General features: G+C 35.6%; 1 pseudogene; it reads right to left on the reverse strand.

Annotated features, from left to right (window-relative positions):
- Positions 1-1046: 1046 nt before the first annotated feature.
- On the reverse strand, positions 1047-3548 carry LOC100722883 (UPF0547 protein C16orf87-like; annotated as a pseudogene).
- Between the last annotated feature and the right edge of the window lie 9480 nt (positions 3549-13028).

Consider the following 13028-nt stretch of genomic DNA (forward strand, 5'->3'; position numbering starts at 1 on the left):
AGGTGTCTACATCTGAAGTACGATATATCCTTAAATATTTTTCTTTATACAGCACCCAAACTTCCAAACTATTTAGAAAGTATATCTAAAAATATAATTCATACCTCATGTCATAAAAATGGCTAAGGAAAAAATTCAGCACAGATTTACAGTTGGTATTCTTATTTTCCCATTCAATAAAATAACAACTGCCAATTTACTCAAGGTAAATGAACTATATATGTATGCAACCTGTTAGTGCTGAAAATCTACTATATATATATATATATATATATATATATATATATATATATATTTAAACATCACTCTTTCTGATAGTATGTTGGGAGCAGGAACCAGGGGTCCGGCAGTGAATGGGTGTGGAAAACCACACACTGAAGCTGGACCTCAACCAGTTCCTCATCCTGCAGTAACCTCAGCCTTCTACACAAAGCATCGCGCTGATATTAACCTGGGAATAGCTTCATAACATAAACAAAAGAAATTTCTCATGGGCCCAGGAACATGTTTACCTCCTGGGCTGCACAACATAGAAGTTTCTCATGGGCCCAAGAACATGTTTACCTTTGCTGTATGCACAAGAAAGTGTCCTGAAGTGACTTGTACTGCTCTTTGTTTCGAAACATTATAAAAACTCTGGAGTCCTTCAATAAATCGCCTTTTGCCTCCTGAGCAACTGGTCTCCCTGTGTCTTCAGTCCCTCATCTGACTCCTTCCCCGTGCTGGCCGCGGCACCTGGCAATAGTATTTAAAATATTGCATCTCTGGTGCCAAACCTGAAACATATCAAGCATTTCGTTCCCCTCATTTTTGTATTTCCACCCCTACTATGACCCCTTTTTAGCTTTAATAGCCATCCATCCAACATTTTTTTGGTTTGGTTTTCAAATACCCCTACTATTATTCCAACATAAAACATTGACAATATTCCTTGGTAAATAAGGAAATCCCAGAACAGGCCAAGCATACAACTTTGCTCCAAACTTGTGGCACAGGCCTAAATGATAAAAATCAATCAATGCCCTTTATTGATGCAGTGAGAATGCTCATGAAAGTCCATCATTTTGAGAATTTGCTAATGCAATTCTGAAGGAAGTTTCAACAGATTCTTCAGACCAGGACCAGAGAATAAGTCTTTGATTGATAATTTTTCTATTTATTTCTGCCAAGGTGACTGAAAATACGAAAGCCTTTTCATCAGGAAGGTTAGTATAGATGTCAGTTTCCTCTTCCTGTTTCTCTCTCCCTCCTGTTTTTGACAGATGCACTTTTAGGTTTTTCTCTTCCTCATCTGATATGATCTGAATGGCTGTTACTTCAAGACCTCTTTTTGTTTTGTAAATCTTTATTTACTGTAGAATTTATCTTCTCTCTCCTAACTCTCTCTGTTTGCCTCCTCTTGGCGTCATTCTTGTTTTCTGTAGAAGACGGTGATTTCTCTGAGTGTTTTGCATTTAAGTTTTCTGCTAATAAATATGTAACCACATGGCCATGATTTACATGCAACAGGAACCTGTTTGCCACACTCAAGGCAGGATTTGGTGACCATCTTCACTTTCTTGGCTCGTGTCCTCCTCACCTGTGACACCAAGCCCGGCCTTCCTCATCCAGTCTGGCTCCATCCTTAGGCAGGTTGAAGCTCAGTGTTGCACCCTACCTATTTTTTAACCTTTCCTTCTTCATGTTCTTTCACTATTTTGTCTTTCTCATCTATTTATAGATGAGCTAAGTATTCAGTGAGAAGTTTACACACTTGCATAATAGGGAAAATTTTAATGAGAGTTTAGGGGCCTACAATAGATCAGCATCTAGTAATACATACTCTCACTTATATCATGAGTTAGAGATGGGATAGATATCCTATACTAAAGAATTTCCTCTTTCATGTTCTTATATAAAACAGAACACAGAGGAAGATTTTTTTGCATATATGAAGGGAACCAAGAAATGAAGGGAGAGGAAGGGAGTGGAGATGAAGGGAAAGTAAAAAAGAATTAAGATACATTATGTACATGCAACATTTCCCTATGAGGAATGTAATCATTATATACTACAGATGTGCAGTAATAAAAAATGAAAAACAAAGAAACATATGTAATCCAAAAAGAAATTCATAGACTAAAAATCAAATGGTAGTAAATAATATCCTATGAAATATAAACCCCAAAACAAGCAGGGGTAGCTATTCTATTTTCAGGCAAAGTGAACTTCAACCAAAACTGATCAAAGAGGCAAACACAAGGCCACTACATATTGGTCATGGGAACAATTATACAAAACTATACTATACTAGTAATAGATAACCAATGGTCCTGAATAAGCAGAACCAGTATTATCAAAATGGTCATATTTCTGGAACAGTTCTACAAATTTAATGTAATATCAACCAAACAAATCAATAGTGTTTTTGACAGCACTACAGCAAATAATCCTACAATTCATATAGAACATAAAGAGACCCAGAATACCAAAAGCAATGCTAGGTAACAAGGGGAAAGCCAGAGTCATCCTAATCCCAGATTTCAAGTTACACCAAAAAGCTTCAATTGAGAGTAAAATGAAGATATATAGATTCAGTGGAACAGAAAAAAAGAATGCAAAAACAATTCCAAGAACATTCAGCCACCTGATCATTTACAAAGAGGCCAAAAACTTTCACTGGGGGAAAGACAGACACTTTCACAGATAGTGTTAGAAAACTGGCTGTCTGCATGAAGACTGAATCTAGACCTTTATCTCTCACCATGCACTAAACTAAATTCAAAATAGATCAAATCTTCAAATGTTAAAACATAAACATTTAGCCTACTGGAAGATACATAGTAAAAACTTGCAGACATAAATGGGTGCAAGGACTTTATGAACAGAACTCAAATTTCACAAGAAATGAAACCACAAATAAATAAATGTGATTGTGCCAAATTAAAAAGTTTTGCACAGCCAAAGAGACAACCTACATAATAGAAAAAAAATTTCCCAGCTATTCCTTGGACAGAGGGCTAAAATATACAGAGAACTCAAAAAAATCACATGCTCCTCCAAAATAAAAAGCATGATCAAGAAATGGGCAACTGAAATGAATAGACACTTCTTGGAAAAGAAATGCAAATGGCTCATAAATAGATCAAAAAGGTTGAACATCATTAGCTTTTAAAGAAATGCAAATGAAAACTTCACTGAGATTCCACTTTACCCCAGAAAGAATGGCCACAATCAGCACTGGACCAGCTCAGAGGGTCTTGTATGGGCCTGCACAGGTCTTGCTGCTCCCTACCAGGCTTGGCGGACTCTAGAGTTCTGGGCCTGCCAGCACCATCCATTCCAGAGGCTGGGTGGCCTGGGGTGAGGGTCTCCACACCATCCCCCGCCCAGCCCAGTCCAGCTAGTTTGGGACCCTCGCTCAGCCAGTAAGGGGGAATTTCACACCTTCCTGTTGCACTGGACTACCTTGGTGGGTCTTGAGCCAGCCTACCCTACCTCCAGTTACCCTCTATCAATCCGGGAAACTGGGTGACAGGAATCCCAGGAATGAGGGCATAGAAGACCATTTCAAACAGGCCATAAGGGAAGCCTTAGAATAACATTGAAACACACAAATATAGGAAAATCACAAAATGAAAGACCAAATTTCAAACTCAAACATTCAGCCCATCACAAGAAACCTTAGGAGCTATGTACATAGAAGAAAATATATGCCATACACTTGAAATATCAGACATAATAGCAACTGAAATAAAGAAGCAACTTCAGGAAGCTTTAAAGGAATTAAAACTAGAAATAATCTCCCAGGTAAAAGAAGAAATGATTAAAAAAATGAAACAGATCCTGAACATATCTAAAGACGACACAGTTAAAAAACTGGAGGAACTAAAAAAAAACATAAAATATCTGGATGAACAATATAAGAAACAAACAGAATACATAAAGCACATGCAAAGAGATACACAGGAAAACAGAAGTTCCATTGAAAGCTGTAAAAACTGCCTCAATGAAAGTGAAAACTAGAATTTCAGACCTCAAAGGCAAGATTGCAGGAAGTGAACCGAAAAGGAAAAATCTTTTAAAAATAACAAGAAATCAGGAAACAACAATACAACAGCTGCAAGATAATGCAAAGAAAAACATCATAAGATTGATAGGGATTAAGGGAAAAGAAGGGAATAATGTAAAGGATATCAAGAGTATATTTAGAGAAGTAATAGATGAAAATTTCCCAAACATGAGAATGGAAACTGATATCAGGATCAGTGAAGCATACAGAACTCCAAGGAAAGGAAAATAAAAGGAAAATGAAATAAGGAAAATAAAATTACGCCCAGACATATAATAATCACCATCCCAGAAATTCAACATAAGAATAGATTATTAAAAGCTGTCAGAGAGAAAAGACAGATAAAGGAAAACCTATCAGAATCGCAGCAGACTTCTCAGCACAAACAATAAAGTCAAGAAGAGCATGAAGTAAAGTATTCCATATCCTAAAGGAAAATGACTTCCAACCTAGACTGATATACCCTGAAGAACAGTCCTTCAAAATGAATGGGCAAATAAGATACTTCCATGACAAAGAACAGCTGAAGAACTTCATGATCACCAAGCCAACTCAGCAAAGAACACTGAAAGACAGTTTAGGTACACTTAGGGAAAAATCACAAAGAAAAGCAGCCAATTAAATAGAACAGAAAGATAAAGATGCAATGGCAGAAATATAACATGTCAGCAATAAACCAATATATAACAGTTATAACCATTAAAGTAAATGGTCTCAATGCACCAATTAAAAGAAATAGACTGGCAGAACGGATCAAGAAACAAAATCCAACCATATGCTGCCAAAAAGAATCCCATCTAACCCAAAAGGAAACTCATAGACGGAAAGTCAAAGGATGGAAAACAATACTATATGCAACAGGAAACCAAAAAAAGTGGGGTAGCTATTCTGTTTGCAGACAATGTGAACTTCAAACCAATAATGATCAGAAGAGATAAAGCAGGTCACTACATACTTGTTAGGGGAAAACTACAAGAGGAGGATCCTCGATAACAATCTTAAATATATATGCACAAAATTCCAGAGCACCCAGTTATATAAAACAAGTAATATCAGAAATGAAAAACCAAATTAACAGTAATACAATTATAACAGGAGATTTTAACACACCATTGGCACCAATGGATAGATCAACCAGCCAGAAAATCAGCAAAGAAATAAAAGAACTGAATCACACCTGTGAACAAATGGAATTGATACACATATACAGAGTATTCCGCCCAACAACAACAGAATATACAGTCATCTCAGCAGTACATGGGTCATTTTCTAAAATAGACCATATATTAACTCACAGAAAATATTTAAATAAATGTGAAATGTCGAAATTATCCCTTGCACGCTATCAGAAAAAAGCGCTAAGAAATTAGAAATTCATGATAAAGGATGTTGCAAAAATCCCACAAACACATAGAAACTGAATAAGACACTCTTGAGTAATCAGTGGGTCACAGAGGAAATTAAAGAAGAAATTAAACAATACCTACAAAGAAATGAAAACACGAATACAACTTACTGAAATCTGTGGGATGCAATGAAAGCTGTCCTCAGAGGAAAATTTATTGCACTGAGTTCCCACAACAGGAAAACAGAACAAATACAAATAAATAACCTGATGTTACCCCTCAAACCTCTAGAAAAACATGAGCAAGTCAAGCCCAAAGCCAAAAGAAGAGAGGAAATAAGAAAAATCAGAGCAGAAATCAATGCAATAGAGACTAAGAAAACAATCCAAAAAATCAATGAATCAAAGAGTTGGTTCTTTGAAAGAATAAATAAAATTGATAAGCCCATAGCAAGCCTTATTTGAAAAAGGGAAGAAAAAGCTCAAATTCATGCAACAAGGAATGAAAAAGGTGAAATCACTACAGACCCAATAGAAATACAGAAGATCATCAACAACTATTTCAAAAACTTCTACTTTCAAAGGTTTGATAACACAGAAGAAATAGACAGATTCCTAGAAGCATATGAAGTACCAAAGCTAAGTCAAGATGTAAAACTGCTGAATAACCCAATTTCTATTAATGAAATAAAAAACATAATTAAGTCCTTACGTACAAAGAAGAGCCCAGGCCCAGACAGATTCCCTGCAGAATTCTACAAAGACATACAAAGAAGACCTAATGCCAAGAGTCCTCAAACTCTTCAATGAAATTGAAATCCTTCCCAAGACATTCCTGGAAGCAAATATTACTCTAGTACCAAAACCTGAGAAAGACCACACTGAAAAAGCGTGTACCCTTACGCCGCTTTGGTTTGTTTTGTGTTTTTCTCTTTTTCCTCTTAAATAAAAAAAAAAAAAAGAGAACCACAGACCAATCTCCCTAATGAACACAGATGCAAAATCCTCAACAAAATATTGGCAAATAGGATGCAACAAATCATCAAGAAGATTATACACCATGACCAAGTGGGATTCATCACAGGCATGCAGGGATGGTTCAACATGTGTAAATCACTAAATGTAATCCACCATATCAATCAAGTCAAAAGTAAGAATCACATGATCATATCCATAGATGCAGAAAAAGCTTTTGATAAGGTACAATATTCATTTATGGTAAGAATCTTGCGGAAAATTGGAATAGATGGTCTTCACCTCAAAATAATAAAGGCCATCTATGACAAACCAACAGCCAGTATCATACTAAATGGCCAAAAATTGAAGGCCTTTAGTTTAATATCAGGCACAAGACAAGGATGTCCCCTGTCACTGCTCCTATTTAATATGGTACTGGAAATACTAGCCAGAGCAATTAGACAAGAGAGAGAAATAAAAGGCATAAAGATAGGAAAAGAAGGAGTTAAATTATCACTATTTGCAGATTATATGATATTCTACATAGAAGATCCCAAAACCTCCATTGAAAGACTCCTAGATATAACAAATGAATTCAGCAATGTGGCTAGATACAAAATCAATACTCAAAAATCAATAGCATTCCTATACACTAACAACAAAATCACAGAGAGAGAAATAAGAGAGGCCACATCCTTCACACTAGCAACCAAAAAATGAAATATTTAGGAATTATTCTCATGAAAGAAGTGAAAGACCTACACAGGGAAAATTATAATACAATGAAAAATGCAATTGAAGATGATCTCAGAAAATGGAAAAACATCCCTTGCTCATGGATAGGAAGAATAAATATTGTGAAAATGGCCATTGTCCCAAAACTCTTACACAGAGTCAATGCAATCCTGATAAAAATACCATCAACATACATCATAGATCTCGACAAATCACTCCTAAAATTCATCTGGTGTGAGAAGAGACCTAGAATAGCAAAGACAGTTCTAAGCAGCAACGGCAAGGCAGGAGGCATCAAAATTCCTGACTTGAAGTTATACTACAAAGCATCTGAAGTAAAATCAATATGGTACTGGAATCAAAACAGCACCAAAGATCAGTGGAATAGATTAGAAGATACACCCACAACTACAAACACACTCAACCACCTTATCTTTGATAAAGGGGCCAAACATGTTCACTGGAAGAACGACAGTCTCTTTAATAAATGGTTTTGGAAAAACTGGCTCTCCATCTGCCAAAAACTAAAACTAGACCCATGCCTTTCACCATATACTAAAATGAAATCTAAATGGATTAAAGATCTAAATATTAAAACAGAAACACTAAACTTACTGGAAGACAAATTAGGTAAAAAACTTGAAGACATAGGGGTAGGTAGAGAATTCATGAACAAGACTCAAACCGCATGGGAAATACTTTCCAGAGTCAATAACTAGGATCACATCTTATTAAAATTTTCTGCCCATCAAAAGAAATCTCTAACATAGTGAAAAGAAAACCCACAAATTGGGAAAAAATCTTACTGAACTGTCCCTCAGACAAAGGACTTCTGTCTAAAACATATAAAGAATTTTTAAAAATCAGACCCCAAAATTCAAAGACCCCATCCAAAAATGGGCATCTGAGACGAATAAACAATTTTCAGATGAAGAAATGCAAATGGCAAATAAATATATGAAAAAAAGTTCATCATCATTAGTCATTAGAGAAATGCAAATTGAAACCACACTGAGATTTCATCTCACTCCTGAAAGAATGGCCAAGATCAAGAAAACCAACAACAACAAATCCTGGAGAGGCTGTGGGGAAAAAGGTACTCTCCCACACTGTTGGTGAAAGTGTAGACTAGTGCAACCATTGTGGAGGTCAGTCTGGAGATTTCTCAGAAAGCTGGGACTAGAAGCCCCATTTGACCAGCTAGTCCACTTCTAGTCATATTCCCAGAAGAGCTAAAAGCATCATACCATAGTGATATATGTGCACCCATGTTTATAGCAGCACAATTTGTAATAGCCAGATCTTGGAAACAACCTAAGTGTCCATCAACTAAGGAATAGATAAAAAAAAAGTTTTGGTATTTTTATACAATGGAGTCCTACTCAGCTATAAAGAAAGATCACATTGAGATATTTATAAATAAATGGATGCAGCTTGAGACCATACTCATAAATGAAATAAATCAAACCCACATATATAAATATCAAGTAGTTTCCCTAGTGTAAGAAATGATAACAATACATAGAAGTATGTGGTAATCATGATTCCCCATTATATTGCTTTGAAGCCTTAAAATGTTTTCATGCATTAATTGGAATGGTTTATTCTGGGTTGTCTGATTTTATTGTCTGTGATAGTATGAACAGCTATTTTCAAGAAAACAAGAAATCATAATAGCTAGTGCTGATTTAATATCATCCTATTTTGAAGTCCCATCAAGCTTTTGTTCTTCTGTCTCCATCAGTCTTATCATGTTGTATCTTATTGGATTTTATTATATGTGATAGTACAAACAAAAACTTTTATAGACAAGGAGATAACACAGAAACCATTGTTCATTTTCTGGTGCTTGGGATTTAACTCAGTAGCATTAGCGCCTGCCTTGCAATCGTGTGCTCATGAGTTTGATCCCTGGTACTGGTAAAAAAAAAAAAAAAGAAAAGAAAGAAAGAAACTATTGTTCATTTTCTGTTAGTTGGTTCTAATACTGTCATTCTCTTGAATGGTTTTACATTGTCTTGGTATATTTGGTGCTACACTATACGAAGTTATACTCAAAGATTTCTAGGAAAGAGACACTATGGTAATTACTGTTATGTCAGGATATCTTGTGGTCAAACACTATATTGATTAAATGGTTCTGTTCTGACCTGTGCTATTATGTTGTTATGTCCTCTTTTATCTCAATCTCCTTTTTATTAATTTTTTATCTTTTTTTAATTAAGGGAAAATTAAATAAAAATAGCAGGATATATTATACTAACCATTTTGATTTCCTATTAACTTGATTTGAAGCCCTGAATTGCTCTCACCATCTTATTTTGACTGATTTCACTTTATTCTGTTTTGCTTGATAGTATCAAGTTTGAGGGTATAGGCAACTGCTTTGAAAACAATAAGATTCACTATGATTCCCATTCTGGTTTGACTATTATCTTCTTTTGAAGTCCTGTAATGTCTCTAACATTTAGGCTTTATTGGTTTTGTTCTGTACTGTTTTATTCCATTTTATTATAACTGATGATATAGGCAATTCTTTTTAAGATAACAAGAGGCATTATGGCAACCATTGTTGATCACCTGGTATTCTGTTTTTACATCATGTACTATGTCCATCCTTTGGATTTGATTGACTCTGTTTTGTTTTCTCACATCTGGTTTTATTCTCTTCAAAAAAAAGTAATAAGAACTGTGGGAGTAACAAAACCCAAAATGTATAATTGTTATTGTAAAAAAGAGAGGAAAAGAAAGTGCTCTGAAGGCTATAACTGCATGTATATTTAAGTGTTTAGATAAAGAGCCGTATTACTGAGTTTTTGTTGGATCATTGAACAGAACTGTTTGCAGTCTCACTGTTTGAATGTTCACTTTGTATGTTTTAATCCTGTAACTTGAACAACTATTTCTAAGAGAACAATATGTAACCTATTAACTAGTGATTTCTCATTATTTGTGAAATTCTGTATTACTCATACACTTTTTTTTCTTTTTCTCTTTAAAAAAATTTTTTTAAATATTGCTACAATCAATAAATAAAATAATAATAATGCTGTTGAGGCTACAGAAAAAAGAAACTCTTATACACTGTTGGTAGGAATATAAAACAATGCAACCACTATGGAAATGATTTTACACATTCCTTAAGAAACTAACATTAGAAATTCCTTCTAGGGAAGTCGGGTGGCACAGAGTCCCACCCCTGTCTGGGAGAGCTCTCTTTGTCACCTGAGGACCAGCCCTCGGTTTCTTGCCAGGATCAGCAAGACGGCCAGTGGTTTCCTCCCATGACCAACTAGTGGGGTCTAGGCGCGGAGCTAGTGGGGTCTAGGCGCGGAGTCCTGCCCCCGTCTGGAGGAGTTCTCTTCGTCGCCTGGGGACCAGCCCGTGGTTTCCTGCGGGGACCTGCGAGTGGGGCCTAAGCACAGAATCCTGCCCCAAACAAGGGGAACTCTCTTTCACACCTGGGGGCTAGGCCATGGTTCCCTGCTGGGCCCAGCTACTGGGGCCACAGAGAAGAACCCGGTCCCAGTCTGGGGGAACTCTCTCCCTCATTTGGAACAACACTTGAAGCTCGAAAATGACAAAACAAAAGAACAAAATGCAATCTCAAACATCCAGCCCATCCCAAGAAGGCCTATGAGCCATGTGCATAGAAGAAAATACATGCCACATACCTGAAATACATAAAATAATAGTAACTGAAATAAAGAAGCAACTCTGGGAAGCCTTAAAGGAATTCAAACTAGAAATAATCTCTCAGGTAAAAGAAGAAATGATAAAAGAAATGAAGGAGATGCTGAACATATCTAAAGAAGACACAGTTAAAGAATTGGAGGACCTAAACAAAAAGATAGAATCCCTGCATGAACAATATAAAAAACAAACAATACATAAAGCAGATGCAAAGAGATATACAGGATATCAAAAACTCCATTGAAAGTTGTAAAAACTGACTCAATGAATGTGAAGATAGAATCTCAGACCTCGAAGACAAGATTGCAGGCAGTGAACAGGAAAGGAAAGATCTTTTGAAAATAACAAGAAATCAGGAAATAACAATTCAACACCAGAAAGATGATGCAAAAAGGAACAACATAAGGTTAATAGGGATAAATGAAAAAGAAGGGGACAACATAAAGGATGCCAAGAGGATATATAGAGAAGTAATAGCTGAAAATTTCCCAAACACGAGATTGGAAACTGATACCAAGATCAATGAAGCATATAGAACTCCAAATAGCCATAATCAAAATAAATCTACACCCAGACATATAATAATGACCATCCCAGAAATCAAACAAAAGAATAGAATATTAAAAGCTGTCAGAGAGAAGACAGATCACCTATAAAGGAAAACCTATCAGAATCAAAACAGACTTCTCAGCACAAACAATAAAGTCAAGAAGAGCATGGAGTGAAGTATTTCAGATCCTAAAGGAAAACCATTTCCACCCTAGGCTGATGTACCCTGCAAATCTGTCCTTCAAAATTGATGGAGAAATGAGATATATCCATGACAAAGAACAGCTGAAAAACTACACGATCACCAAGCAAACCCTGCAAAGAATACTGAAAGACAGCCTAGACACATTTCAGAAAAAACCACTAAACAAAACAGACAAACAGAGCAGAAAGATAAACATGCAACAGCAGAAAGATAACATGTCAATAATAAACCAATATATAACAGTTATAACTGTTATATATGAGACCATTAATGTAAATGGTCTCAATGCACCAAATAAAAGAAACAGACTGGCAGAATGGATCAAGAAACAAAATCCAACCATATGCTGTCTAAAAGAAACCAATGTAACCCAAAAGGATACTCACAGACTAAAAGTCAAAGGATGGAAAATAATACTTCATGCAACAGGAAACCCAAAAAAAAGCGAGGGTAGCTAATCTGTTTGCAGACAATCTGAATTTCAAGCCAATAATGATCAGAAGGGATAAAGAAGGTCACTACATACAGGTTATGAGAAAACTTGAGGAAGAGATAACTATCTTAAATATATATGCACCAAACTCCAGAGTGCCCAGTTATATAAAACAAGTACTAACAGAAATGAAAAACCAAATTAGGAGTAACACAATTATAACACGAGATCTTAACATACCATTGACACTAATGGACAGTTCAACCAGACAGAAAGTCAGCAAATAAATCAAAGAACTGAATCGCACCCGTGAACAAATAGACTTAATAGACATATATAGAGTGTATGACCCAAAAACAACAGAATACACATTCTTCTCAGCAGTACATGAGTCATTCTCTAAAATAAACCATATATTAATTCACAGAACATATTTAAATAAATGCAAAAGCATCGAAATTATCCCTTGCATGCTCTCGGACCATAGCGCTATGAAATTAGAAATTAATGATAAAAGTACTGCAAAAATCCCACAAACACATGGAAACTGAATAACACAATCTTGAGTAATCAGTGGATCACAGAGAAAATTAAAGAAGATATTAAACAATACCTACAAACAAATGAAAACAAATAAAACTTACTGAAATCTGTGGGATGCAATGAAAGCTGTCCTCAGAGGAAAATTTATTGCACTGAATTCCTACATCAGGAAAACAAAATGAATACAAATAAATAACCTAATGTGACACCTCAAACAGCTAGAAAAAGAAGAACAAGTCAAGCCCAAAGCCAAAAGAAGGGAAGAAATTATAAAAATCCGAGCAGAAATCAAGGCAATAGAGACCAAAAAAAATCCCAAAAATCAACAAATCAAAGAGCTTGTATTTCAAAGAATAAGTAAAATCGACAAGCCCTAGCCAAACTTACTTTAAAAAGGGAAGAAAAAGCTCAAATTCATGCAACAAGGAATGAAAGAGGCGAAATTACTACAGACCCTATAGAAATACAGAAGATCGTCAACACCTATTTTGAAAACCTATAATCTCAAAAGTTTGAT

Source organism: Cavia porcellus, unplaced genomic scaffold (assembly GCF_034190915.1).
Source record: "Cavia porcellus strain 051 isolate PalLab524CR breed Dunkin Hartley unplaced genomic scaffold, mCavPor4.1 scaffold_33, whole genome shotgun sequence".
Classification (NCBI taxonomy): domain Eukaryota; kingdom Metazoa; phylum Chordata; class Mammalia; order Rodentia; family Caviidae; genus Cavia; species Cavia porcellus.